The sequence below is a fragment of the Somniosus microcephalus genome, chromosome 10 (assembly GCF_052327205.1).
Source record: "Somniosus microcephalus isolate GS21.2 chromosome 10, FLI_Smic_1.0, whole genome shotgun sequence".
Lineage (NCBI taxonomy): Eukaryota > Metazoa > Chordata > Chondrichthyes > Squaliformes > Somniosidae > Somniosus > Somniosus microcephalus.
The window spans coordinates 105,147,493-105,175,080 of record NC_140996.1 but is presented as its reverse complement, the minus strand read 5'-3'; positions in this window follow the sequence as shown (position 1 = coordinate 105,175,080).

Genomic DNA, 27,588 nt, shown 5'->3' with positions numbered 1-27,588 from the left:
ATCTGTTCGATATCTTTGTACATGCCTATCCAGTATACAGCTGATCTGGCTCTCAGCTTGCATTTCTCCATTCCCATGTGGCCTTCATGTATGAGATGGAGAAGTTGTGTCTGCATCGTGTTTGGCACGATGATCCTCGATCCAGCAGGGAGAATACCGCCTTCTACTGCAATATCATCTTTAATCATCCAGTATTGACTAATTGTCGCCTGTACCTGCTGGATTCCCTCCGGCAACCCCTGTATTACTTGTGTGAGTAGTTGCAACTCCTCATCTTTGCTAGTCTCATCTCTGATTTGACTGAGCTTTGTCGGGATAACATTCACTAGGTGGTGGATTTTTACTGTTAGGCCCTCCACCTCGTGTTTCTTATATGGTGACAATCGAGCCAACGCATCTGCTAGCACCATTTCCTTTCCTGGCTTATATTTAAGCGTGAAGTCATAGCTTTGGATCCTTAGAAGTAGTCTTTGCAGTCTTGCAGGCGCTTTGCACAGATTCTTCTTATAGATCTGTTCTAGTGGATGATGGTCACTCTCTATTGTAAATCGCCTGCCATATAGGTATGTATGGAATTTCTCGCATCCGTACACTACTGCTAATAGTTCTCCTTCTATGTTGGCATATCTCGTCTCGGCTGACGTCAAGGCCTTTGATGCGAACACTATCGGCTTTCCTTCCTGCACCAGAGCTGCCCCTAGTCCTCTGGTAGAAGCGTCTACTTGCAGAGTGACTGGTTTTCTTCTGTCATAATATGACAGACTTGTTTCTTTGCACAACAGTTCTTTAAGTTGTTTGAAATCCCGTTCGTGTGATTCAGACCACTGGTATTCGGCGTCTTCTTTCAATAGCTCTCTGAGATTTGTTGTATGTTCCGACATGTGTGGGATGAAAGAACTCATGTATTGGACCAAGCCGAGGTAACTCCTCAGCTCTTTCTTGTCTTTGGGTGGTTTCATTTCAGCAATCGCTGCAATCTTCTCTGGATTTGGCTTGACTCCCTCTGGTGTATAAATCATACCGAAGAATTGGCATTCCTTGACTTTAACTATGCACTTATCTGCATTTAACTTGATGCCAGCCTTCCTGGTACTCTCCATGGCCTCATGTAGGTGCATGTCATGGTCTCTTTCATCTGCTCCATAGATCTGAATATCATCAGCTATTCCTATAGCTCCTTCACAGCCTCTGTATGTCTCGTCTATTTTCTGTTGAAAGATATTGTAGTGTATGTGCCTTTAAGAGCCCCATGTGTACTGTAATGCCGGTAATGGCCACTCGGGCTATATAAGCCTGTATATTGTGTTGTATCAGTTAGTTCCCCTCCAGACTTTGTTTAGTAAACACCTATGAAACCAACTCCTGTCTTCAGTGTCTCTATCAACACACAGACACAACAGTGGTGACGAATTGGAAACGGACTTACCTGCAATTCGGCAGCACCTCAAGGACATCGATTCCTCTGGCGTCTAAAGTTGAAGAAAAATCAAGAAAAAGAAGAAGCTGTGGCTTCACCAGCTAGCCAAACTGCTGGCAGGTACTGCAATAATCCTTCCTGGGCGTCGGGCTGGGGCTCCAGCGGCTGGCTCTACAGCTAGGCCAAGCAGCGAAAGCGGAGGCAAGCAGTAACAGACGGGGAGGGAGCACTCGGGAGATGGCCGGCGCTGCAAGCAGGTCGGCGTTCAGACCTAGAGAGAGAGTCCGGCAGGAACGAGTCTCCAACTGTAAATAAATAAATAAAAAGAACGGAAACCGCGGGAAACAGCGTTGTCATCGGCAGCAGCGGCGGGGAAGCGCGGGAAGCGCCATTATTTTTTCTAGGATGCCTAAGTCTGGCAATATTGATGCTTTTGATAACAAGATAGAGGATTGGACCACATATGTGGAAAGAGTGGAAGTATATTGCACCGCAAATGGAATAGAAGATGAAAAAAAAGCTTCAGTACTTCTAAATCTAATGGGCGCAAAGACATATAAGCTGTTACGAAACTTAATCACTCCAGCTGAACCGATGGACAAGAATTTTAAGGAGATTGTTGATACCCTACACTGCCAATTCGGGGCAGGACTAACAGATTCTCTACAAGACAAATTCGTCTGCGGTCTCCTAAGTAAAGGAACACAAAAAAGGCTACTTTCTGAGAAAGATTTGACACTGGACAAGGTTTCAGTGCAAGAGGAGCTGCAGAAATACAGCAAAAGCCACAGGACTTTGGCACCCATGAAATGACACGGGGTTTCGAGAGATGTTATCGTTGCGGCAGATCCACCCATGACCAGAGGGACTGCTGGTTCAAGGACAAAGCATGCAGGCAATGCAGAAAGATGGGACATATTACACGTGTATGCCGATCTGGAAACAAAAAATCCACTGACAGAAAAAAAATCAATAAGGAAAAGCACAGAAAGGTACAAATGATGACGGACAGTAGCTCCGAAGACCAGAAGAGCAATAGCAACTCCGGAAACAAGAGACTAAGCTCTCTCAAATTACATAATGTAATTGCCAAAGAAGATTACCAGACCATTTGGGTTACCCTCACAATAGCAGGGTCCCCAGTTAAAATGGAGCTAGATACAGGATCAGCTCTGACCGTCATAAATCGACGGGATTACGAGCGGCTATTTCCGCATATACCTTTAAAAGACACATCCATTATCTTGAAAACATATACGGGGCAGAAAGTATACCCCAAAGGAAAAATAAGGGTGCCTGTTGTATACAACGGCAAGGAAATACAGAAGTTGTATTTATACGTTCTACAAGATGGTGGTCCACCGCTGTTGGGACGTGAATGGATCAGGAAAATACGTTTAGACTGGCACTCCATTCAGGCACTGACGGTGACCAGTAAGGAAAAAAATGATGATGACGTCATACCTGAACGATTAAAAGACATCTTGGCCAACGCCAAGGAAGTGTTTCAAGAGAAACTAGGAACGTTGAAAGGCATCACCGCCTCAATAAAAGTGGAAGATGCGGCAATTCCCAAGTTTTTTAAGGCAAGGCCGGTGCCATACACAATTCATCCAGCAGTCGAGGCAGAGCTGGAGAATTTGGAAAAGGCAGGCGTATTATCCAAAATAGATTGGAGCAAGTGGGCAACACCCATCGTCCCGGTCATGAAGAAAACGTTGAATAATGATAAATCTGAAGAACAGAGAAAAATTCGCATCTGTGGAGACTTCAAGGTGACTGTAAACCCGGTCCTTCACACGGTACAGTATCCTCTTCTGAGGATAGAAGATATTTTCACCTCACTATCCGGAGGGAAACGTTTCACCAAAATTGACTTGGCACAGGCATATCTACAGATGGAGGTTGAAGAGGCCTCAAAAAAGTATCTCACGATAAATACACACAAAGGCCTATACCAGTACAATCGACTGGTTTTCGGAGTAGCATCCGCTCCAGCTATCTGGCAAAGAGCTATGGAGCAAGTCCTCCAAGGGATTCCGGAGACTCAATGCTACCTAGACGACATCCTTGTAACAGGAGAAAACGACAACGAGCACCTTGCCAATTTGGAGCAGGTGCTCACTAGGCTGAGAGAATGGGGCCTACGAGCAAATCGCCCCAAGTGCGAATTTTTCCAGAATCAAATATCATATTGTGGCCACATAATTAACAAGGAAGGGTTGCATAAGTCACCTGAAAAAATTGAAGCAGTCATAAAAGCCCCAGCACCTGAAAATGTTTCACAATTAAGGTCGTTCCTGGGATTAATAAATTACTATCATAAATTTTTACCGAACTTATCAACTCTTCTACACCCTCTTAATGAACTGCTACAAACAGGAGTAATTTGGAAATGGAGCGAAGACTGTAAACGTGCCTTCCGTAAATGCAAAGACTTAATCACGTCCAAAGAAGCTTTGGCTCATTACAACCCATCACTGCCAATCAGACTGGCGTGCGATGCATCCCCTTACGGCGTAGGAGCAGTATTATCGCATAAATTCCCTGATGGCTCGGAACAGCCGATAGCTTTTGCGTCACGCTCATTGAACTCAGCTGAGCGTAACTATGCCCAAATCGACAGGGAAGCACTCAGCCTGGTATGGGGAATGAAGAAATTCAACCATTACCTACACGGACAAAAATTTACCTTGTTGACTGACCATCAACCCCTCGTCTCCATATTCAACCCTAAAAAGGGTGTTCCCATTATGACAGCGCAAAGGCTACAGAGGTGGTCCCTTTTTCTAGGGGCACACCAATACAACATAGAATACAAAGGATCAAAACAGCATGGGAATGCTGACGGGTTATCGCGCCTACCGTTGCCAATGGTAGAAGAAGCACCTACCGTAGACCCAGTGGAGATTTTCCACTCTACCATAGTCGAATGTCTACCAGTAACAAATTCTGCCATTGAAAGGGAAACTAGAAATGACCCGACTCTCTCACGAGTCTACGATTTAACAGTGAAGGGATGGCCAGCACATGGCGAACCACTGTTGCCAGCATTCTCGCAAAGAAGAGAACAGCTGTCAGTGTGCCGAGGAACCTTGATGTGTGGATCCAGAGTGGTGATTCCACCCAAACTCCAGGATAAAGTTCTAAAGGAGCTTCACGAGGGGCATCTGGGTGGAGTGAAAATGAAGAACCTAGCCAGGGCGTTTGTATGGTGGCCAGGTATCGATGGAGACATCGGAGAAATGACCAAGAGCTGCCTAGGATGCCAGAAGGTCCAAAACGCTCCACCCCAAGCCCCTCTACATCCATGGGAGTGGCCCTCATCTCACTGGCAAAGGGTACACATCGACTTTGCTGGTCCATTTATGGACTCAATGTTCTTAATCGCGGTTGATGCACACTCCAAGTGGCCGGAGGTAATAAAGATGTCCTCCACCACCACGGAAAAAACCATCACAGTATTAAGGACCATATTTGCCAGGAATGGGCTGCCGGAACAGGCCTGTTCTGATAATGGACCGCAATTTGTGTCCGAAGAATTCAGGAAGTTCTTAAAAAACAATGGGGTTAAGCACTACACGTCCGCCCCATACCATCCCGCCACCAATGGATTGGCTGAAAGGTTTGTCCAGACCTTCAAGAAGCCCATAAAGGCCATGGGTAATGAAGACATAAAACTTCAGCACAAGGTGGATAATTTCTTGTTCGCATACAGGAATGCAACACATATGGTTACAAACCAAACTCCCGCCATTATGTTCTTCAATAGAAGCCTAAGATGCCGGCTGGATTTGATCAAGCCCAACATCAGAAGGGACGTGGAGAACCGGCAACTTCAAGGCATGAATGAAAGGCCAACTAGAACCTTCCAGATAGGTCAACAAGTTTTGGCCTGGGACTACCGTACCGAGAAATGGCAGCCTGGAACTATCTGCACACGACTAGGACCGCTGATGTATACCGTGGACATCGGAGAAAGCATAATAAGGCGCCATGCTGACCAAATCATAGAGTCATCCGAAAAGGGACAACCTACACCACAACTCTATATGCCTAACGATGAAGTAGAGATACCCATATCTACCTCCGATCCGGTGATACTGGAACCCGATGAACCCGACACTGGCATTCAAGCCGAATCAGCTTTGCCAAAAGAACCGACTACACCACCAGAAACTACTACACCACCGAGGCGTTATCCGGACCGAGTCAGGAAGCCTCCAGAGAGACTGACTTATAATTAATTAACTGCAGCAATGTGTGGATTATTTTTCTTGTAACATGTAATTAATAATTACTTAAAATATTATGTACTGGTTGGCTAAAAGGGGCGGAATTGTAGTGTATGTGCCTTTAAGAGCCCCATGTGTACTGTAATGCCGGTAATGGCACTCGGGCTATATAAGCCTGTATATTGTGTTGTATCAGTTAGTTCCCCTCCAGACTTTGTTTAGTAAACACCTATGAAACCAACTCCTGTCTTCAGTGTCTCTATCAACACACAGACACAACAGATATCTTGACTGACCTTTAGCCCGAATGGTAGCCGCAGGAATTTGTAACGCCCAAATGGTGTGTTGAATGTTGTCAGTGTTGTTGATTCCTCATCCAACTTCACGTTCCAATATCCATTTCTGGCATCTAGTTTTGAGAAAACCTTGGCCCCTGCCAGTGATGGCGTAATCTCCTCTAGCGTTGGGGTGGGATAGTGGTCCCTCTTTATCGCCTGGTTTAGATCTTTGGGGTCCAAACATATTCTGAGACGCCCGTTTGGCTTTTCTCGTACCACAATTGAGTTTACCCAGTCTGTGGGTTCAGTGACCTTTACGATCACTCCCTTTTCTTCCATCTCCTTTAGCTCTCTTTCAAGCTTTGTCTTCAGCTCGATGGGTACTTTTCGTGGAGCATGGATAACGGGCTTTACCTCTGGATTGATGGTGATGTGGTATTGGAAATCTCTGAAACATCCCACTGTATCATCGAAACATTCCGGATACATGTCTATCAAGTCTTTTTTACTCTTGATTTGTGGGCGGTTCTCCAGTGGGGTGTTGCTGTCTATCTTCAGTGGTGTTTCCGTCAGCTCATGATGCACTGAGATCAATCTCAACTTCTCGCAGCTGTTTAATCCCAGGATCACTGGCCCCTCAGTGTCGGTGACATAGAACATGCAGTTGATGTTCTTTCTTTTATGTGTCCCTTTGATAAAGGTTATTCCGAGTTGTTTAATCTCACTCCCCCCGTATGCTGTCAGCGTGACATTACTTGCCTTTAAACAACCATTTTTCGGGTAGCCATCTTCTCTCAGGTTTTCGGGAAAGATCTGCTGGTACAGTCTCAATGGGAGAATGTTGCTCTGAGCCCCTGTGTCCAGCTTCAACTTTAAGTTGATGGTTTTGGGCCGACCTTTGATCTTTTTTTTGATTTGGATGATGGTGTGCAATTCTCTCCTCGGAGTATTTTCCGCTCTGGACATCTCGTGAAGCTGTATCTTTATGGTTTCGATGTTTAGTACATTGTCGTGATCATCATCATCATCACCCTGCTCATCCATGGCATGGATATTGTGTTTCTTTCTCTGGTTCTGCTGTCCGCCTTTTTTTTGATGTATGTTCCTTCTTTCTTCGTTCTACACCTCTTTTCCCAGTGGTTTAGTTTGCCACATGCATTGCAGCTTGTTCCATATGCTGGACTTTTCCTCTTGTCTGTGTAATCGTGCGGTCTTCCACAATTTCTGCACATGTTTCCCCCGTTGTCATGTGTATGTCTTTGTGTGTTGTACTTTTCTCTCACTGCATGCACTCTGTTGTCCGTCTCAGAAGCTGTCCGCATGTCAACCGTTTGAGAAATCAGCGTTTTCATTTGCTGCTTCTTGGCTTCATGATCTCTCGCAGTATCTACAGCCTCTGTTATTCCGAGCTTTTCTTTTCCTATCAGGGCTTTTTGTACCTCTACATGCGCTGACCCCCATATTAGCTGGTCCACAAGCCTTTCTTCCATTTCCTTAAATTTACACTTGCTGGCTTCATTTCTCAGCCTTGTCAGGAAATCATCAGCTGTTTCACCAGGTTCCTGTCTTAGACTCTGGAATTTGTATCTGTGTATACGGTGATTGGATTTAGGCTCCAGATGGTTGCTGAATTTATCAAAAATTGTCACAGGGTTTTCATTTTCATCTTCAGTCAAACTCCAGCTATTATACAAATCTAGATCTTTTTCTCCTGTCCACAACAGAATGTAACTAACCTTTTCCTCGTTGGTAGTGCCCTTCAGGAAGCTTTTGAATGTAAGCTCACATTTCTGTTTGAACTTGCGGAATGCTTCTACTATATCGTCAGCTTCCCAGTTCATGAGGGGTTGCATTTGCACAGTCGTCATTTTAGTTTCCCGTACGATTCACTCTCAAATCACCGCAGACATCGGCACTCACAATCAGCTCATAAAATCACTTTTCGTCTTATTCGTAGTTCGTATAGCACAATTTTTTTACTCACTTATACTGCTGCCACCATGTTGTGTCTCCTTGTGTTCTTTTACTATAAATAATACAGACACTTTTAGCTCATTTTAGTTACTGCTTTTACTAGCTGTATTCTTGCTTTGTTTCTGTCTTGCCACATGGTGCGGAGTGATACAAGATGTCTGACGCTGCACTGTGCACTGCCCGTGCACAGTGTGCCACATAGCAATATAACTACACCATACCAAAGTAGTTCCATACCAAAGTAGTTCCATTTAACGGTGTGATACTATAACAATGTAACAATACCTTGTGATACAGACCAACAAATAACTTATATTTATGTGATTTAAGTAAACCAATTTCATTTATAATGCTTCGTCCCCTATACTGTATCTGATGTTGGTAAAGGATTATGGCGAAAAAGAATAGAAATGTTTGAGACAACATGGCCAACATAGTTACAAGTGTTGCCAACATGCCCAGGTCTCATTCACAATGGAGCTGATAGAGCGAGTGCACAATTGAGTTAAAAATATCAGCCAGGTTGGTTATGAGATAAGAGTAAGTGGCGTTCGGACATAAAACGGGTGCAAAGCATTCCACTTTAGGAGTGGGATGTCCTGCACCCAATCTGCACTGACGTTGGTCCTACTGCTAAATTCGGGGGCCTGTCTAAAACAGATGTTCAGCCCCTTAAATGTGTAAATTAGGGGTCAATGCCTGTTGAAGGGCCCCATTGAGAAATTTGTTGAGGATCCCCCAGTTTAAGCTGAATCCACATAGGTAGCAGATGCTTAGAATACACTAGAAATGTGCAGTGGTGTCGGGTTCTTTCATACAGTTTGGTTGTACAATAGCCTGACAACTGTCTCTGTAGGCAGACAAAGCCACTTACAAACTGAAATCTGAGTCGTTTTGTTTTCTGAACTGGTAGAGTGTATGGGCCTGGGATTAACAATTATCCCACTTCAGTGAAAGAAAAGAAAGAGCTTGCTTTTACACAGCACCTTTCATGTCTTCAGTGCGTCCCAAAGTGCTTTACAATTAATGAATTACTTCCTGAAGTGTTGTTATGCGGAAAGCAATTTGCGCACAGCCAGGTCCCACAAACAGAAAATGAGATGAATGATCTGTTAATAAGTTTTGGTTCACTGCTGTTCTTTGATTGGGATATTTTTTCCATCCAACTGCAGAGATCGATGTGGCCTTGATTTAACATCTTATCCGAAAGATGACATCTAAGGGAAAATTCAGAACAAGGAAGTACAATCTTAAAAGTAGAGCGCGTCCATTCAGGAATGAAATCAGGAGGCACTTTTTCACACAAAGGGTATTGGAAATCTGGAACTCTCTTCCCCAAAAGCTGGGTCAATTGAAATTTTCAAGTCTCAGATTGATAGATATTTGTTTGGTCATAGTATCAAGATATATGAAGCTAAGGCAGGTAAATGGAGTTCAGGCACAGATCAGCCATGATATAATTCAATAGCAGAACAGGCTTTAGGGGCTGAATGGCCAACTCCTGTTCTATGTTCCAATTACCAACCAACAGGATGCTATTGGGCACAGCACCAGCCTCACTTTCAGCAACCAAGAGGACATGTATCTACTACCAATTTAATTCAAACACTTACAAACTTTAATATTTTAAAATATACTTCTGACAATGTCATTTATCTATCCATTATACCAGCAATTAAAGGAATACATTGGAGATGGAGAAGCTGCCACTGTTTATCTATAAAAGTTAAAATTTGTCATGGAATACTCCTGAACAGATAAACATAAAGCAAAACATTCCTTAGAAAGGGTAGGTGGTCATTGTATTCTAGACTACTTCAGTCTTTCCCAATTTAGTGTGCATTTTTTTGTCAAATTGCCAAGTGAAATGTGTTATAAGTACTTAATCATTTGCCCAAATGTCTTTGCTAGCCTTCTCCTGAAAATTTGAAGTAAAGAAATAACTTGCATTTATATAGCGTCTTTTATGACATCCCAAAGGGCTGCACAGCCAATGAAGTACCCTTGAGGTGTAGTCACTGTTGTAAGGGTCCCACAAACACCAATGAGGTAATGACAAGATAATCTGTTTTAGTGATGTTTGTTGAGGGATAGATATTGGCCGCTGTAAAGTCTGTGGGTTGTATAGCGAAGTAATACACAGATTACAAGAGTAACTTAAACAGGACTTTACTATTCGAAGGTCAGGGCGAATCTGCCCAATAAATTCTGCCACAGCACTTATACACCGGTGTGGTCACCGTCGGTATTACAGTATACAGCAGCCAGGATAAAGTAGTGCCACACCTAAAATAGTTCTCTTAAAGGTGGACGGTTACATACAATAGTTCTCTTAAAGGTAGAACAGTTACATACACTACAATCCTCCCTTTTTAGCTTACAACATACTTATTCCCCATTAACATAACATCATAACATATCCAACTTCATGTTACAACAGTTCACAGAGGTAGTCTCTGCGGAAACAGTTCACAGATTCAGTCTCTGCGGGAAACAGTTCACAGATTCAGTCTCTGATCGTCTTGACTCGGTCCGGACCACGCCTCTGTGGTGTAGTCGGGTCACCTTGCTAGAGGGACTCATCCCACAGTCCTTCCCTAGACTTAACAGCTTTACTTCCATCACTTCTGAACCAGCATTGCTGACTTTTTTAAAACAAACAAAAAACAGTTGGATTGCCTTGGGAAATTTTCCTACTTTCCAACTGATTTGGCTCCGTTCGGGGGACCACGTGTGTGATCGGATAGAGGTAATAATGGTTCAGATGGTTATCATCTTCTGCTTCGTCTTTTCCTTTTTTGCTTCTTGGAGACTCTCGGGGCTCCATTGTCAGCTGCCAGCTGTAACGCCACCATCTCCCTATGTTCCTTAGACTTTAAGTGATTCATCCTGATTTCGGCACTTTGGGAGTTCTCGGCACAAGCTGGGCAGACCAGGTCCTCGTAATACTCAGTGTCACTCAACAGATCATGGTAATATTCGGTGTCGTCCTGAGCTAGGCCAGCGAGAGGGTCTTCTATTTCCTCCTTACCCAGCTGGACATTAGCCGACTTTTGTTCCAAATCCCGACATCTGTCCTGAAGAGACTTCATCATGCGTTCAGATTCATCCCGCTTTTTCTGGGCTTCCTGCAAGTCTTTTACTAATGACCTCATTTGTGATTTCAATACTTCAACTTCATTCGGAGAGTGATTGATCGGACTATTCAATCCCTCTACTGAAGTAGCTGTTTCAGTATTCTGTTGTTCTACATTGCCGTGCGTCAGCGTACTTTTGGCATCCAAGGGCTGTTCTGCTGCAGACTTCTCAGTCTGGGTTGCCACCTCAGCTCTTCCAATGACTTTTGAGAGCTCCCTTCCCTTTGAAGATTGAGGCTCGTATTTAAGTTTTTCCCATTTTAGAGTTTTATCCCTCAGCATATGAATGAGTTGGCTGACTGTTAACTCTTCTGCCATCATCCCTTTTCCATTAACTACAGGGCTGTTTATAACCTTGCCCTGGAGGAGTTGGCTGACTGTTAACTCTTCTGTCCTCATCCCTTTTCCATTAGCTGCAGGGCTGTTTAGAACCTTGTCCTGGGGCTCCTTTGCTGCTTCTACTTCGCCATCATCCGCAGCCCCCATCATTTGAATTTCCACCAATGAATCGTCCGGTGATGCTGCACCCAACTTCAGTAGGAGCTCGGAAGTCATGTCGACCAACTCAGCCTTTTCTGCCTGCAACCTGCTAACCAGCGCCTTCAGTTGCGGCACATCTTGTTCCACCGGATTGGAGCACGCCCCTTCAGAAGCCGAATCAGCTTTGATTCGTTTGGCCTCCTCGTGCAGACGGTTTGTGTGCTCCTGCTCCCTTTTCTTCCCCAGCTGCTTCTGTTGTCTTTCCAGATTCTCCCATTCGGTATCATAGAACTTTATCATTGCTTTCATCTCTTGCTCGAGACGGCAATTCAATTGTTCTAATTGCTGTCGTAATCTGAAATAAGTTTGCGTTCGAGCTCGATGTTCCTCAGTAATATATATGTCTGTAACTTGAACAGACTCAGAATTCTCTGTCAAGCTATGTTGTTGTTGTTCAGAGGGATTCTGTTCTGAAGCTTTGTTCTCCTCTGGAGCATAAGCCTTTATGCCCACATTCGTTCTACCAACCTTAGTCAGCAAGTTCATTTTAGACTTGTCTTTCATGCTTGGGCTGGTCTTATCGTCATCCGTTTCAGAGTCTGAGCTGATTGTCTGCCCCGAGTCCTCACTCGTTATTGCTTTGAGGTAGTGCCATTCCATGTCTATTTTCTTGATCCACTCCCGTCCTAGAAGTGGTGGTCCTCCCTCAGGTAGTACGTATAAGTCCATTCCGGGGTGTTCTTTGCCCCTGTCTCTCACCTTGACTCTTATCTTTCCCATGGGGTATACTTTATGCCCCGTGTATGTCTGCAATACGAACTTGGTATCTCTCAAGGGTATATGTGAGAATAGCCGGTTGTATTCCCTTCGATTTATGACTGATAGGGCTGATCCAGTGTCCAATTCCATTCTCACTTGGACTCCAGCTATTTTTAGCATGACCCAGATAGTTTGTAGGTCAGCTTCCTTACTCACATTATGAATTCTCAGACTACCCAGTTCCTGGCCGCTTGGGTCTGAATCTGAATTCTGTTCATCTGAACTCTTCTCAACCACCTTGTGTACTTTGTTGTACTTTTCCTGTGATGGCTTTTTTTTTTGGTTGTTGGTCTTCTTCCCTGACCGGCATACTTTGGCTATGTGACCCAGTTTGCCACATTTCCTACAGTCCTGGTTTTTAAACCAGCATTGGTTCTGGTCGTGTGTTGTCTTCCCACAACGATAACATTTCGTTGCACCCGAAGTAATTTGATCCACACTGAGGACCGCTGCCTTCAGCTGCATTTCTGCAGTTCCTTTCGCTGCGGCTTCGTGTGATGCTGCAATAAGGACAGCCCTATCCAGTGTAAGGTCGTTCTCTTCGAGCAGTCGCTTTTGCGTTCCTTCCTTCGACAACCCGCACACGAACTTGTCTCGCAATGCCTCTGTCAGATTTCCTCCAAACTGGCAGTATTTCGCTAGCCTACGCAGTTCGACCAAGTATTCCGCGTTGCTTTCCTCTTTCCGTTGCGTTCTCGCATAAAATTTGAATCGTTCCGCCAACATCAGCGGTGTGGGGTTCAAGTGATCCTTCAGAACAGCAACAATATTATCGAAGGTTTGATCCGCCGGTTTAACTGGTGCTAGAAGATGCTTCAATAGCCCGTATGTCTTCGCCCCCATCGAGTTTAGCAAGGTTATAGCTTTATCATCATCCTCTATTTTATTGGCCTCACAATATATCTCAATGCGTTCTACATACGTGGCCCAATCTTCTACCTCAGAATCGAAATCGTTGATGTTACCACGCTTAGGCATCTTCACCTCCCTGATAAACAACAACGAAATATTTCTTTAACTCTTTTTTTTAATTTTTTTTTTCCAAGATGGCGGTTTCCCCGCGCTTATCTTCTTCCCCCGCCCCTTTCAAAATGGCGGTTCCCGCTTCTGTCTTTTTCTCCGCCTACTGGCGGCTTCCCGCGGTTTCCCGCACTTATCTTCTTTCCCCGCCCACTTTCAAGATGGCGGTTCCCGCTTTTCTTCCCCTGGCAGGAGGGGTAAGCTTTTCCCTCGGGCGACGGCCACTGGCTTTCGGGGTTCGCAGCCTGCGCTTCGGCTTCAGCGCGTTCCCTTCTCTTGGCCGGGCAACCGGCTCTGGGTACAACCCGTTGATGGCGAACGGTCTCAGCCGCTGGCTGGATCTCGCTCAGTCTCCCTCGCTCGGGCTCTGTCTCTCCGGTGCTGGGTACAACCCGTTGACGGCGAACAGTTTCAGCCGCTGGGCTGGATCTCGCTCAGTCTTCCTCGGGCTCTGTCTCTCCCGCTCGCGCGGCTCTCGCTCGGGCTCTGTCTCTCCCGCTCGCGCGGCTCTCAATCGCGCCTCCCAGCCCTCTCGCAGTCCGGTGCTTCCCTCCCCGGCTGCGGCTGAGTTCTCCGCGATTTATTTATTTTATCTCTTCCCACGCCTTACGATCCCGGTCGCAGCGCTTCGTGGCCTCAGTCACTGTCTGGCCTTTTTCACCCCAATCGCGCCTCCCAGCTTCTCGCAGTCCGGTGCTTTCCTCCCCGGCTGTGGCTGAGTTCTCCGTGGCTTATTTATGTTTATATCTTCCCGCGCCTTACGATCCCGGTCGCAGCGCCTCGTGGTCGCGGTATTTGTCCGGCCTTTTTCGCCGTCGCGGTCTAGTCGTCTCACGACGCTCCCCAGCCCACTTGTACTGCGGCTTCTGCTCCACGCTGCCCCAGTCTCAGCGCCTCTGGGCCCGACTTCTGTCCGGCTCCTTTCCCCCTCGACCGTGGTCGAGTGCACCGCCCTTATCCTCCGTTTATTTGTTTCTATTTTCCCTTTACTCACAGTCACCGTGGCCGACTTGCTTCTCGTGTTGATCGGCTCACTCACCACCGTGGCAGAAGGGACAATCCGTGCCTGTTGCTGATGGAAGACTTCGTGTTTGAATCTTCCTCCTTTCTTGGTCTGCAGACTCGAGTTTTCTCTCAGCAAAACGACGAGGGCGGGTGCCTCTTTTCGACGCTCGTTTACTTCTTCAGAAGTATTGTTGCCGCAGGGTAAGATCGAACTCGTCGCCACTGTAAAGTCTGTGGGTTGTATAGCGAAGTAATACACAGACTACAAGAGTAACTTAAACAGGACTTTACTATTCGAAGGTCAGGGCGAATCTGCCCAATAAATTCTGCCACAGCACTTATATACCGGTGTGGTCACCGTCGGTATTACAGTATACAGCAGCCAGGATAAAGTAGTGCCACACCTAAAATAGTTCTCTTAAAGGTGGACGGTTACATACAATAGTTCTCTTAAAGGTAGAACAGTTACATACACTACAGCCGCGACTCTCCCTGCTTTTACTTTGTTATGCTATGGGCTCTTTTACACAAACCTGAGAGGGCAGACAGGGCCTTGGTTAATGTTTCATTCAAAAAACAGCACCTTCGACAGCGCAGTACTCCTTCAGTACTATAGGGAAGTGTCAGCCTAGATTATGTGCTCAAGTCTTTGGAGTGGGACTTGAACCCACAACCTTCTGACTCAGAGGATGAACTCCTGAGATTGGGGTCAAGTTTCATATCTGAAGCAAAGCAGAAGGAGAGCTAGTCTGCACCTGGGCATGTGAATATTCAATTCGGACACTAGGTGACTAAAGTATGTCATTCCCCACCACTGTCATTGCTCACCTCAATGAGTATAAAAAATTGACAAAGGTAAATATGAAGTAAAAAATAAAATACAGTTTCTGTGGTAAAATCTTCACAGGGAGGTTCTCCCAATCACCCGCCGTAACTTTGGAGGAAGATCGATGGAAGGCCCAAAGTTATGATGGGAGATCGGGAGAAACTCCTGCGGAAATGTTATCTCTTTGCCTGTAAAGCAGAATACAGCCATCTACAATTTGGTGGTCTGATCTATCAGATCAGGATCGGTGCCACTAATGCTGCCTTAGATTGGACTCAGATGAGGACCAAGTTAACCAGCAGCAGCACCAGCAACAAGATCAGCAAAAGCCTGCTGGTCACAGACCTGTAGCTCCACAGGAGAGAGGGGAGCAGCAGAGAGGTGCAGCTCGCAGGAGGCCATATCCGGCACACAGGGTGTACAGGCAGAGGAGAAGCTTCCTCGACATGTCTGAACAGCAGTGTGTCAGAGGGCTCATCAGGTGGTGATAGACATTTGCAGCCTGCTGGAACAAGGCGTGCTGCCAGCTGGACCTGGTGCCCACGCTTTACCAGTGACTGTCAAAGTCACCACCGCCCTCAACATTTTTGCTTCTGGCTCCTTCCAAGGCTGTGCCGGAGACATTTGTAGGATTTCTCAGTCAGCAGCTCACAAATACATAGGGCAAGTGGCTGATGGCTTGTTCGCCAGGGCTGCCAATTATGTCAAATTTGCCTACGATGATGCCAGTCAGAAATAGCAGGCGCTCGGATTTGCGTCTCTGGCTGGCTTCCCACAGGTGCAGCACATCATCGACTGCACACACAATTAGGGCACCCATAGATCACCCAGGCATGTTCGTCAACCCCAAGGGCTTCCACTTCATCAATGTGCAGCTGGTGTGCAACCACGAAAAGATCTTTATACACATGTGCATAAGATTCCCGGGCAACTGTCATGATGCATTTGTCCTGCGGCAGTCCAATCTCCCTGCCATCTTCGCATCTGAAAGCAGTTACCGGCTGGCTGCTTGGAGCCAAGGGATACCCACTTAAAACATGGCTGATAACACCTCTCAGAAACGCGAGGAATGAGGCCCACAAGTGCTACAGTCAATGGCATATCACGACCAGATGTGACATCAAGCAAGCCATTGGCATGCTGAAGATCTGCTTCAGGTGCCTGGACAGATCTGGAGGCTCCTTTCAGTACCCAGCAGTCAGGGTCTCCAGAATGGTCATAGTGTGCTGTGCTCTGCACAAAATTGCACAGCAGCGAGGTTTGGACCTGCAGGAGGAACAAGGCTGAGAGCGCAGAGCCTCTTCAGAGGATTCCAAGGAGGAGGAGGATGAGGAGGAAGGTGATTCGGGCAATGCACCACCAGCTGGGCAATTTGCTGCCCGTGATGCCCTGATTATTGCGAGGTTCACTTAGATTCCACCAGTGCACCCATATAACAACCACTTGCAAAAGCCACCTTTTGCCACTACCCCCACCCCCCGCCCCCGGCCCCCAAATGCCACTATCACAAAGCAGTCCTGCAAACAACCAAGCCATCTTTTCACAGCCCCCCATTGGTCACTGTTGTTGTGTATGTAATATGTGTGCTACTTTGAACCTATGGACAGGACTGCACTACTTGTTGGGCGTAGTGATACGCAGTACCACTCCTGGCCATAGGGGTATAAATAGTACTGTGGGTACTGATCCCCCTCAGTTCCCGCCTGTGGGCATGAAGTAAAGACCTATGTGTAGTCCCTACCTCCAACCAGTAAAGACCTGTTTGAGTTATACGTTTAAGTCTTTGTGTTAATTGTTCAATACAATACACATACTTAACACTGGCGACGAGTCAGGTTCTTACCCTGCGGCAGTTATTCCACGGCGGCTTCATCCACAGACAGGACGTTGAAGAGAGGTTTCAAATCTCACCACCCCACTGGAAGCGACAGGCATTAGGACCCTGAAGCCTCCATCAACGACTGAAAACGGGAGGACAGAAGACATCCTGCAGCTTTTTCAACCTCGGTGGTGGGTAAGCCAAGCAGCGTTGGCTGCAAAGACAGGGCTGGGGGAAGTCGGAGGTAGAAGAGCGATCGATCGAAATCCCTGATAAGGGCCGCACTCGGGCTGGAAGGCGCAGCGTCGGCAGACACTGAAGGCGCGAGAGCCGCGGTGAAAAGCGCGGGCCATCGATCACGGCGGAGATAAGGGCCGCACTCGGGGCTGAAGGGAGACGGCGTTGGGGGACGGGTGAAGACCGCCAAGCGCGGGAAAACCGCCATTTTGTGGGCGGAGGACGACGGCAAGAGCGGGAAGCCGCCATCTTGGATAGCAGTAAAAAAATTTAAAAAATCTGAGAAATTGCAAATCTGATAAAGTACTACAATGCCTAAACACGGGAATATTAGCAACTTTGATAGTGACATCGAAGATTGGGCCATATATGTTGAACGAGTTAAAAATTATTGTAAGGCCAATAAAATTCGTGAGGCTGATAAAGCACTAACATTATTAAATTTAATGGGTGCGAAGACATACGGGCAATTGAAACACCTGTTATCACCAGATGAACCGGCGGATAAGACGTTCGATGAGATTGTTACTGTCCTGAAAGATCATCTAAACCCCACGCCGCTGATGCTAGCGGAACGATTTAAATTTTACGACAGAAGGCAGCTACAGCATGAAAGCAATGCTGAATATTTGCTGGAATTGCGTAAATTAGCGAAATATTGTCAGTTTGGAACGGGACTGACAGAGGCACTTCGAGACAAATTTGTGTGTGGTTTATTTAAACAGGATACACAAAAGCGACTGCTCGAGGAGAATGAGCTGACGCTTGAGAAGGCGGTCACTATGGCAGCAGCACACGAAGCCGCAGCGAGAGGCACGGCAGTAATGCAGCTACGGTCACCGGAGCTCAGTGCACACAAATTGGGTGTGAGTTCTGGCAAATGTTATCGTTGTGGAAAGACAACGCATGATCAGAACCAGTGTTGGTTTAAAAACCAAGAATGTAGAACTTGTGGTAGGCTTGGACATATAGCTAGAGTATGCAGGTCAGCGAAGAAGACCAGCAACAAGAAGTCACCGCAAGGGAAATACGCAAAGGTACACAAGGTGGCCGAACAGGAGTCCGATTCAGACGCTAGCAGTAATGAACTGGCTAGCTTAAGCTGTAATGAACTGGCTAGCTTAAGAGTACTCAACGCTGGTAAGGGTGCAGACCTCCAGACAATTTGGGTCACTCTTCAGATAGAAGGAGTCCAAGTAAAACTGGAATTGGACACTGGATCGGCATTGACGGTCATAAATAAGAAAGATTACGGAAAGTTATTCCAACATATTCCCCTACAGGATACGGGGATTATATTGAAAACATACACGGGGCAAAGAGTGTACCCCATCGGGAAAATAGAGGTTGCAGTGGTCCACAAGGGCGAAGACAGTCAAATAATGGACTTATATGTGATATCTGAAGGAGGTCCTCCACTACTAGGACGGGAGTGGATTAGGAAAATGAATATGGACTGGCATTTCCTACAAACAATAACGAGTGAGAACTCGGTGAAGATAGTCGGCCCAGACTCTGGAACGGATGATGGTAAGCCCAACTCAGGTGCAAAAGACAAAGTTTCAGCACAGAATTCCACTGAGCAACAACAACATAGTTTAACTGTGGATTCTGAGTCTGGCAAGTCTACTGATGTGCCCATTTCTGAGGGACACCGGGCTCGAACTCAACTCCATTTCAAACTACAACAGCAATTAGAACAAATGCTTCGCCGTTTTGAGCAAGAGTTGAATGCAACGAAAGAGTTCTTTGATATAGAGTTGGAGAATCTGAAAAGACAACAGAAACAGCTGATGGAGAAAATGGAGCAGGAGCACACAAAACGTCTGATGTCAGAGGAGTTAACGGTCAGCCAACTCCTGCATATGCTGAAGGACAGGACTCTGAAATGGAAAAAACTTGAACACGAACTTCAATATTCAAACGAAAGGGGTTCGGAGCTCTCAAAGGTTATTGGAAGAGCTGAGGTGGCAACACAGACTGAGATGACTGCAACAGAGCAGCCCTTGGATGCCAAAAGTACGCTGACTCACGTCAACGTAGAACAACAGACCGCTGAAACAGCTGCTCCGGTAGAGGGATTGAATAGTCCGATCAATCAATCTCCAAAAGAAGTTGAAGTAGTAAAATCTCAAATGAGGTCATTAGTAAACGACTTGCTGAAAGCCCAGAAAAAGCTGGATGAAGAGGTACGCATGAAGAAGTCTCTTCAGGAAAGATGTCTGGACTTGGAACAAAAGCTGGCTAACGCCCAGCTGGGTATGGAGGAAATAGAAGACCCTCTCGCTGGCCTAGATCAGGACGACACCGAATATTACTATGTCCTGTCCTGCCCAACTTGTAACTTCGACTCCCACCATACAGAAATCATGGAGGAGCACCGAAAGTCTACGGAACATCGGGAGAAGGTGGCTCTACTACGGAAAAAGGAGGGAGAGAAGGAGGAACTGCGCATGCAGCTGGCAGCTGACAGTGGAGCCCAGAGAGTCTCCAAGAAGCAGAAAAGGAAAAGTCGAAACAGAAGATGACCCATCTGAACCATTATTACCTCTACCAGATCACACACGTGGTCCCTCCGAACGGAGCCAATTCAGTTCGGAAGTTCAAACTGTTAAATCCATGGAAGGACTATTGAATGAGTCACTCCAGCAACGTGAACCGACTCCACCACAGAGATTGAATCTGTGAACTGTTTTCCGCAGAGACTGAATCTGTGATCTGTTTTGACATGAAGTTATCTATGTATCTATGTTATTCTGTTATGTAAACCTGAAGTTATATATGTATATATGTTATTACATTATGTTAAATGGGGAGATGACTGTAAAGCTAGGAAGGGAGGAATGTTGTGTATGTAATATGTGTGCTACTTTGAACCTATGGACAGGACTGCACTACTTGTTGGGCGTAGTGATACGCAGTACCACTCCTGGCCATAGGGGTATAAATAGTACTGTGGGTACTGATCCCCCTCAGTTCCCGCCTGTGGGCATGAAGTAAAGACCTATGTGTAGTCCCTACCTCCAACCAGTAAAGACCTGTTTGAGTTATACGTTTAAGTCTTTGTGTTAATTGTTCAATACAATACACATACTTAACAACTGTCAATGCATGTCTTCCCACTTATCAAGAGAGGATATGAAGGGATTAGGAGAGAAGTCAAAAAAACAATTTGGAAGGCAAAGAGGAACTATGAAATTAAATTATCAATGAACATAAAATAAAATAGTAAAATATTTTATAGGCACATCAATAAAAAAAGGAAGGTCAGGATGGGAATAGGGCCACTAAGTGATTGAGAGGATAATACCACAGGCAACAATAGAGAGATGGAAGAGATATTAAATAATTAATTTGCTTCAGTATTTACCAGGGAGATAGAACAGGCGGAGATGTCATCGGATGATGAAATTAGCAATGAGTTAACTGCATTTAAAATAAAACGAGGAGATATACGAAATACCTCGCCCTGAACTCACATCTTTCTCCAGTTTCTCTCCGATCTTCCCTCATGACCTCTCTGTGCTCATCTTGTCTATGAGACACACCACCTGCTCCCTCGACCCTATTCCCACCAAACTGCTGACCACTCAACTTCCTTTTCTGGCTCCCATGTTAGCTGATATTAATAACGGTTCTCTCTCCTCAGGTACTGTCGCTCTCCCCCTCAAATCTGCCGTCATCACCCCTCTCCTCAAAAAACCAAATCTTGATCCCTCCGCCCTTGCAAACTGCCACCCCATCTCCAACCTCACTTTCCTCTCCAAAGTCTTTGAATGTGTTGTTGCCTCCCAAATCCGTGCCCATCTTTCCCGCAATTCCATGTTTGAATCCCTCCAATCAAGTTTCCACCATTGCCACAGCACCGAGGCGGCTCTCAAAGTCACAAATGACATCCTTTGTGACTGTGACAAAGGTAAACTATCCCTGCTCGTCCTTCTTGACTTGTCTGCAGCCTTTGATACGGTTGACCACTCCATCCTTCTCTAACACCTCTCCACCGTCGTCCAGCTGGGTGGGACTGCACTTGCCTGGTTCCATTCTTATCTATCTAATCATAACCAGAGAATTACCTGCAATAGCTTCTCTTCCCACACCCACATCGTTACCTCTGGTGTCCCCCAAGGAACTATCTTTGGCCCCCTCCTATTTCTCATCTACATGTTGCCCCTTGGCGACATCATCCGAAAACACAGCATCAGTTTCCACATGTATGCTGATGACACCCAGCTCTACCTCACTACTTCTTCTCTCGACCTCTCCACGGTGTCTAAATTGTCAGACTGTTTGTCCAACATACAGTTCTGGATGAGCAAAAAATGTTCTCCAATTAAATATTGGGAAAACCAAATCCATTGTTTTCGGTCCCTGCCACAAACTCCGTTCCCTAGCCATTGACTCCATCCCTCTCCCTAAGATCTGTCTGAGGCTGAACCACACTGTTCGCAACCTTGGTGTCATATTTGACCCTGAAATGCACTTCCGACCGCATATCTGCAGAATAACAAAGACCGCCTACTTCCACCTCTGTAACATCGCCCATCTCCGCCTTTGCCTCAGCCCATCTGCTGCTGAAACCCTCATCAATGCCTTTGTTACCGCTAGACTTGACTATTCCAACACACTCTTGGCTGGCCTCCCACATTCCATCCTAAGTAAACTTGAGGTCATCCAAAACTCGGCTGCCTGTGTCCTAACTCGCACCAAGTCCCGTTCGCCCATCACTCACTGACCTACATTGGCTCCTGGTTAAGCAGCGCCTCAATTTCAAACTTCTCATCCTTGCTTTCAAATCCCTCCATGGTCTCGCCCCTTCCTATCTCTGTAATCTCCTTCAGCCCCACAACCCCCCGAGATATTTGCACTCCTCTAATTCTGCCCTCTTGAGGATCCCCGATTATAATCGCTCAACCTTTGGTGGTCGTGCCTTCTGTTGCCCAGGACCTAAGCTCTGGAATTCCCTGCCTAAATCTCTCTGCGTCGCTACTTCTCTTTCCTCCTTTAAGACGCTCCTTAAAACCTACCTCTGTGAGCTTTTGGTCACCTGCCCTAATTTATCCTTATGTGGATCCGTGTCAAATTTTTTGTCTTAAAATACTCCTGTGCAGCGCTTTGGGACATTTTACTACGTTAAAGGCACTATATAATACAAAGTTGTTGCTTTGTTATTGTAAATAAACTAATGAAACTCAAAGAGGATAAAACCTCTAGTCTGGACGGATTACATCCGCACATTTGTAAGGGGTTTTCCTTGAGAGATTTCCTTGAGGTTTCTCTCTCTAGAGGCCTCTCTCTCTTGCACAGTAAAACCTTGAGTGGTTCAACCCACTCGCTCCTTAGATTCTGTACTCTGGACTTAGGCGCAGGAACTACAATGTAGAGAAAACTCTTGTAGACCAAGTTTGATGAAACAAAATGAAATTTTATTGCATAAGGAAAATTATCAAATCAAATGCAAGCAGATAAGAGAGTACATGGGAGGGAAAAATACACAAACAAATCATAACGACACAGTACTAACTAAAGCAAATACAGGCATCTTATACTCTACAAAGATCATCATGAAATAAGGAAACACACGGAACATCGAAGGACAACGCATGTTAATTGTACCCTTAAATCCACCCCCTTATTAAACCTATCTAGATCTAATTGTGAAGGGCCAGAAACATGCTCACCAATCCCACTAGGAAGTGCAAGGTTTTGAAATCGAGTCTGTGTTTGGTCCTTTCAGGCGTTTCGTCTCCACGTGGATCGTGGAGCCCCTGCAAGCTGCGCCACACCTCTCTCCTGAGGTGGGGGTCGGGGCGGCTGGACACCGGTGGGCCTGGATGTCGGCGGGGTCGAGGATCGTCTGCTCAACCCTGGTTAGAGGAGTCTTGGGCTGGCTCCCATCGCTTCTTCAGTTTCTTTTCTCTTCTCCCGAGCTGGGGTGGCTGGAAGGTTTTCTTCTCTTGGGACCTTTATTTTTTTGTCTCTTCTCCCAAGTTGGGTCGATGGCCTCTCGTTCCGGCAATGGCCCGGGGATGGTCGATGATCTCCCAATGTGTTTCCCCGGGGCGGGACGCCGGCTTCAAGATGGCCTTCTCGATGTTGGCTTTCTTCTTCCTCCTGCGAGTGCCTGCTTCTTCTTCTGAGTGTCCAGATTCAAACTCTGCACTCAAGCTGCGTGTCTCTTCAAGCTTGCAACCGTGTTTCAGCTCTCGCTTGCTTGCCCCAACTGCTGAAAAGTCTCCCAGGTATACTTTTCTTCCAGAAACTTCCGTCTCTCGCCCAAAATCAGGTTAGTCTTTGTTTTATTTTTGGCGGGCTGGGAGCACAGCGGGGTAGTTATTATATTTTGAAATGTCTTAAACGGCTGGTAAAGGCCCATCTCTGGTCTGGAATTACCTTCATTGTTTTTAATGTCCTGCTGATCTCGTTATCTAGTCCTGGGTGCTGTTCTCATGAATATGAAATTGTCCCCTTTTGTCTGGGTCAACATTTAGATGGCCTCTGTCTCCAGGCTGATCTTGACTGGATCTGCATCTAATCCATATGTATATGTGTGGGTCTGGTTTCGTTCTCTCAGAAACAGCTTCCAGAACTTGCTGTATGTTGAATCCACAAAGCTGTCTGAGGTTGCGCAGGAACCATTTTAAAGTGTCCCAATAAGCTGGTCACATGGTATGGTGGCCATTTTGTATACCCCTTTTTCTGGGCTTCTTTTAAAAGTCTTTAAAATCATGGCCTCTTCTGCCATTTGACCCTTATTAATACAAAGTCCAATTTTGCGAATTCTGCACATTTTACAAGAATCTAGGGAAGAAATAGCAGAGGCATTACTACACATATTTAGTAATTCGTTAGAAAAAGGTGTAATGCCAGAGGATTGGCGGATAACTAACGTGATACCAATATTTAAGAAGGGAGATACAACTTGAATCGAAGCTTGGTTAGACCACACTTGGGGTACTGTGTGCATTTCTGGTTGCCATATTATAAAAAGGATATAGAGGCACTGGAGAGGGTGTAGAGAAGATTTACAAGGATGATACCAGAAATGTGAGGGTATACCTATCAGGAAAGGATGAACAGGCTGGGTCTCTTTTGTCTTGAAAAGAAAAGGCTGAGGGGTGACCTAATAGAGGTCTTCAAGATCATGAAAGGTTATGATAGAGTAATTACAGAGTGTCTCCACTTGTGGGGAGCAGGAAATCTAGAGGCCATCAACATAAGAGAGTCACCAAGAAATCAAATAGGGAATTCAGAAGAAACTTCTTTACTCAAAGAGTGGTGAGAATGTGGAACTCGCTACCACAGGGGGTGGTTGAAGCGAATAGTATAGATGCATTTAACGGGCGGTTAGATAAGCATATGAGGGAGAAGGGAATAGAGGGTTACGCTGATAGGGTTAGATGAGCAAAGATGGGAGGCGGCTTGAGAGGAGCATAAACACCTGCAGGAGGCATCTTTTACCTGGTTTACGGTAATTTACCTTCCTTTACCTGGTTTACGGTAATTTACCTGGTCAAGCAGCCTTTTTGTTTCACAGACTGAGACCAATACCAATCAACGGTTTCGAATCACTAAACCCACCCTTCCAGTTCTGACTGGAGGAACTTATAATTAAAGATATTAAAAATGGACAAATGATCTGGATGTAAGAAAGTCAAACTTTATTAACTAAATAAACTACACCACACAATCAATGTAATCACGGTAAAATTGCTTAGATGGGGGAGGAAAAATGGGCATAATGAGGGAAAACGACTAAAATCACAATTTTAACGAAATCCCACTTTACTCCCCACCCCTATGCCTATCCTAAGTTGCCTTGTGGAAGGTCAGAAAAATCTATGCTCACCACTATAATGCCAGCTCCGTGCTCCATGAGATCTTCACTGTCCTGAAGTACAGAAACACCCCAGTGTTTTAAAAGTAAACTGCTGGTGTTTTTACCTCTTCAGACAGATTCCATGCTGTAGAGGACACACGGAGGCAAGCGAGAGAGAGAGAGATGCTTCTCAGAAGCTATCTTTATGTACCCCAACTTTGGGGCCGAGGTGTTCCCACCCAAATCCAAGTTCATCTGGCTAAAACAAAAGGGATCCAACTGCCCTATTGTCTGGGATGGGTTTCGAATAAAGCTTGGAGTGGTTTGAATGTGTCTTCATTCTGGGGCCGAAATGTTCCCGCCCACATCCGGAGTTTTCTGGGCTAACAAAAGGGATACAACTGCCCCATTGACGAGTAATGGGTGATTCAAACCCATTCATTCTTAAACTGTTCCTTTTCTTAGCTTCCGTAGTTTGAGTGTCTTTTTCAAAAGTCTGTGCTGAGCCTTCGAACCATCTCCATTCACCCTGATGGGTTTTGAATGGAGTTGTATCACTATGTAGACAGAAACCCATTGTGGTCACTGAAACTGCAGTCTCAAGTGGTTTAATCCCTTATGTCAACAAGGTAGCAGTTTCCTGTAAACAAACATCGATTGTCTCTGGAGGGAGGGGAAACTCCCTTTTGATTGACAGAATTTGACTGCCATGGCTTCACAGACACAGAAAGCAGCTTCCAGGCCCCTTTGTCCTTGGCCATGCTTTCTGACGGCCATTTTATCCCTGGGTAAATTACCAAACTCAAGAGTGCATTTTTAAAATAAAATGTATTGTCTTAAGGTGTGCGATTTTTTTTTTACAAAATTCTTTGATTCCGGTGTTGTCCAAGTGCTGCCTAGCTTAACGCAGCCCTTTTGCGGTTCTGGGTATGTTTTAAAACATTGTCCAACCAAGAGACAATTTAAATCACGCAAAGTCTTCGTCCACGATGTAGATTAATATTTCCCGATCTTCGGGGCTGAGGGGATTTTTGCGAACCCCTACACACCGGAATATACTGGCTGGGCTGAATGGCCTGTTTCTGTGCTGTATATCCTCTGTAATCATCAAACAACTGAAAAGGCCACTTGCTAGCTAGCAACCAAGAATGGGCAAGATGGGAAAGTGATGCAAAAAAAAATTTACGTGCTTCAAGTAAAGAAAAGAAATTTAACAATATAACAATGTCTAAGACACCCATGCGCATTGTGCAGCTACAAATCTTTAATCTTCCTTTTCCTACAACTACGTCGTGCAACTCCTGTGGTTTCAGCAGAGGTAGAGTCAGGCTGCTCAGATCCCTGCTCTGACTGCTGAGTTGCTCTTCGCCGATGTCCTCTGGGATTTGGAGTCTGTGAGGGCCCCGCCAAAGACTGCTCCTCCTGCACCTCTGATGGGGCAGACTCGGCCATCGGGACACGAGGTAGTGTGTCGGGTACTGGTTCGGGGGGAGGGGTGGGCAGTGGGTTTAACATGGGAACACTTTGAGTGGGGGGGTGCCGCAACGGGTGAGAAGTGGAAGTGCTTTAAGTGGAGGCCCCACTTTCACGTCCCCTTTCGCTATCCTCCCTCTCATGGCCCAGCCACAATTCCCTGCTACCATTGTGCTGAAGAACACTTTGGTGCAGATCAGTGGGGCGCTGCAAGGCCAAGGCTAGGGTATCGGTCATCCTATTTAGGGTTGTATTCAGTATCTGTAAACACTTGTTCAAGGCCTACATTCAATTGCCGTGTTTGATGCCCTATGCAGTTGGCTTCTCTCTCCATGGAAAAATACATTATTGTACTGGCCTGTGACAGGAACCCACTCATGCTTGAGGCAGACTCCTCCAATCTCTCTGCAATCAGGGACAGTGTGCTTGTAAGGCCTGTCAGCAATATTCCCTCTTATTTTCTTTTGGGTGCTCGGTCCCTTTAAGGGGCTGCACGGCCCATTCAAAATACTGCGCATGCGCAGTTTTTTGCATTGATAAGCCGGTGAACCGGCTACACAGGAGGTCCCAAGAGCTGCGCGGCCATGCAGTTTAAAAGGAACATTGCCTGTCAGTACTTCTCACATTCTCTGTTGCTGCTCAATGATTCTCCTTCTCAACGACGGGCCCTGGGATACAGCATCTGTGTCCAGCTGAGCAGAGCTTAGAGCGTCCTGCGCCCTCCAATGCGGAGTTTCCACTGCTGCCCCTGCCACCACTATGAGCTCTTGCTCATTTGTAAAGCCTGAGTCACCAGGTGAAAACCCAACTATCTCTCTAACTGGTTCCGCTGAAGTGCAAGTATCTGAGGTAGTGCATTGTCTGCATGAGTCCTGTGACGGTGCAACCTCAGAGGGATTGACCTCCACTGAGGAATCATCATCGGCAACCTCCACCAACTCCAGCTGCATGTGTGAGTGCCCTGTGCGAGATAAAACACATGAATGAGCAATGTCAAGGTAAGAATGTGGGAAGTTATCATTCTAAGCATGATCATATTTCACTCGCTGTTG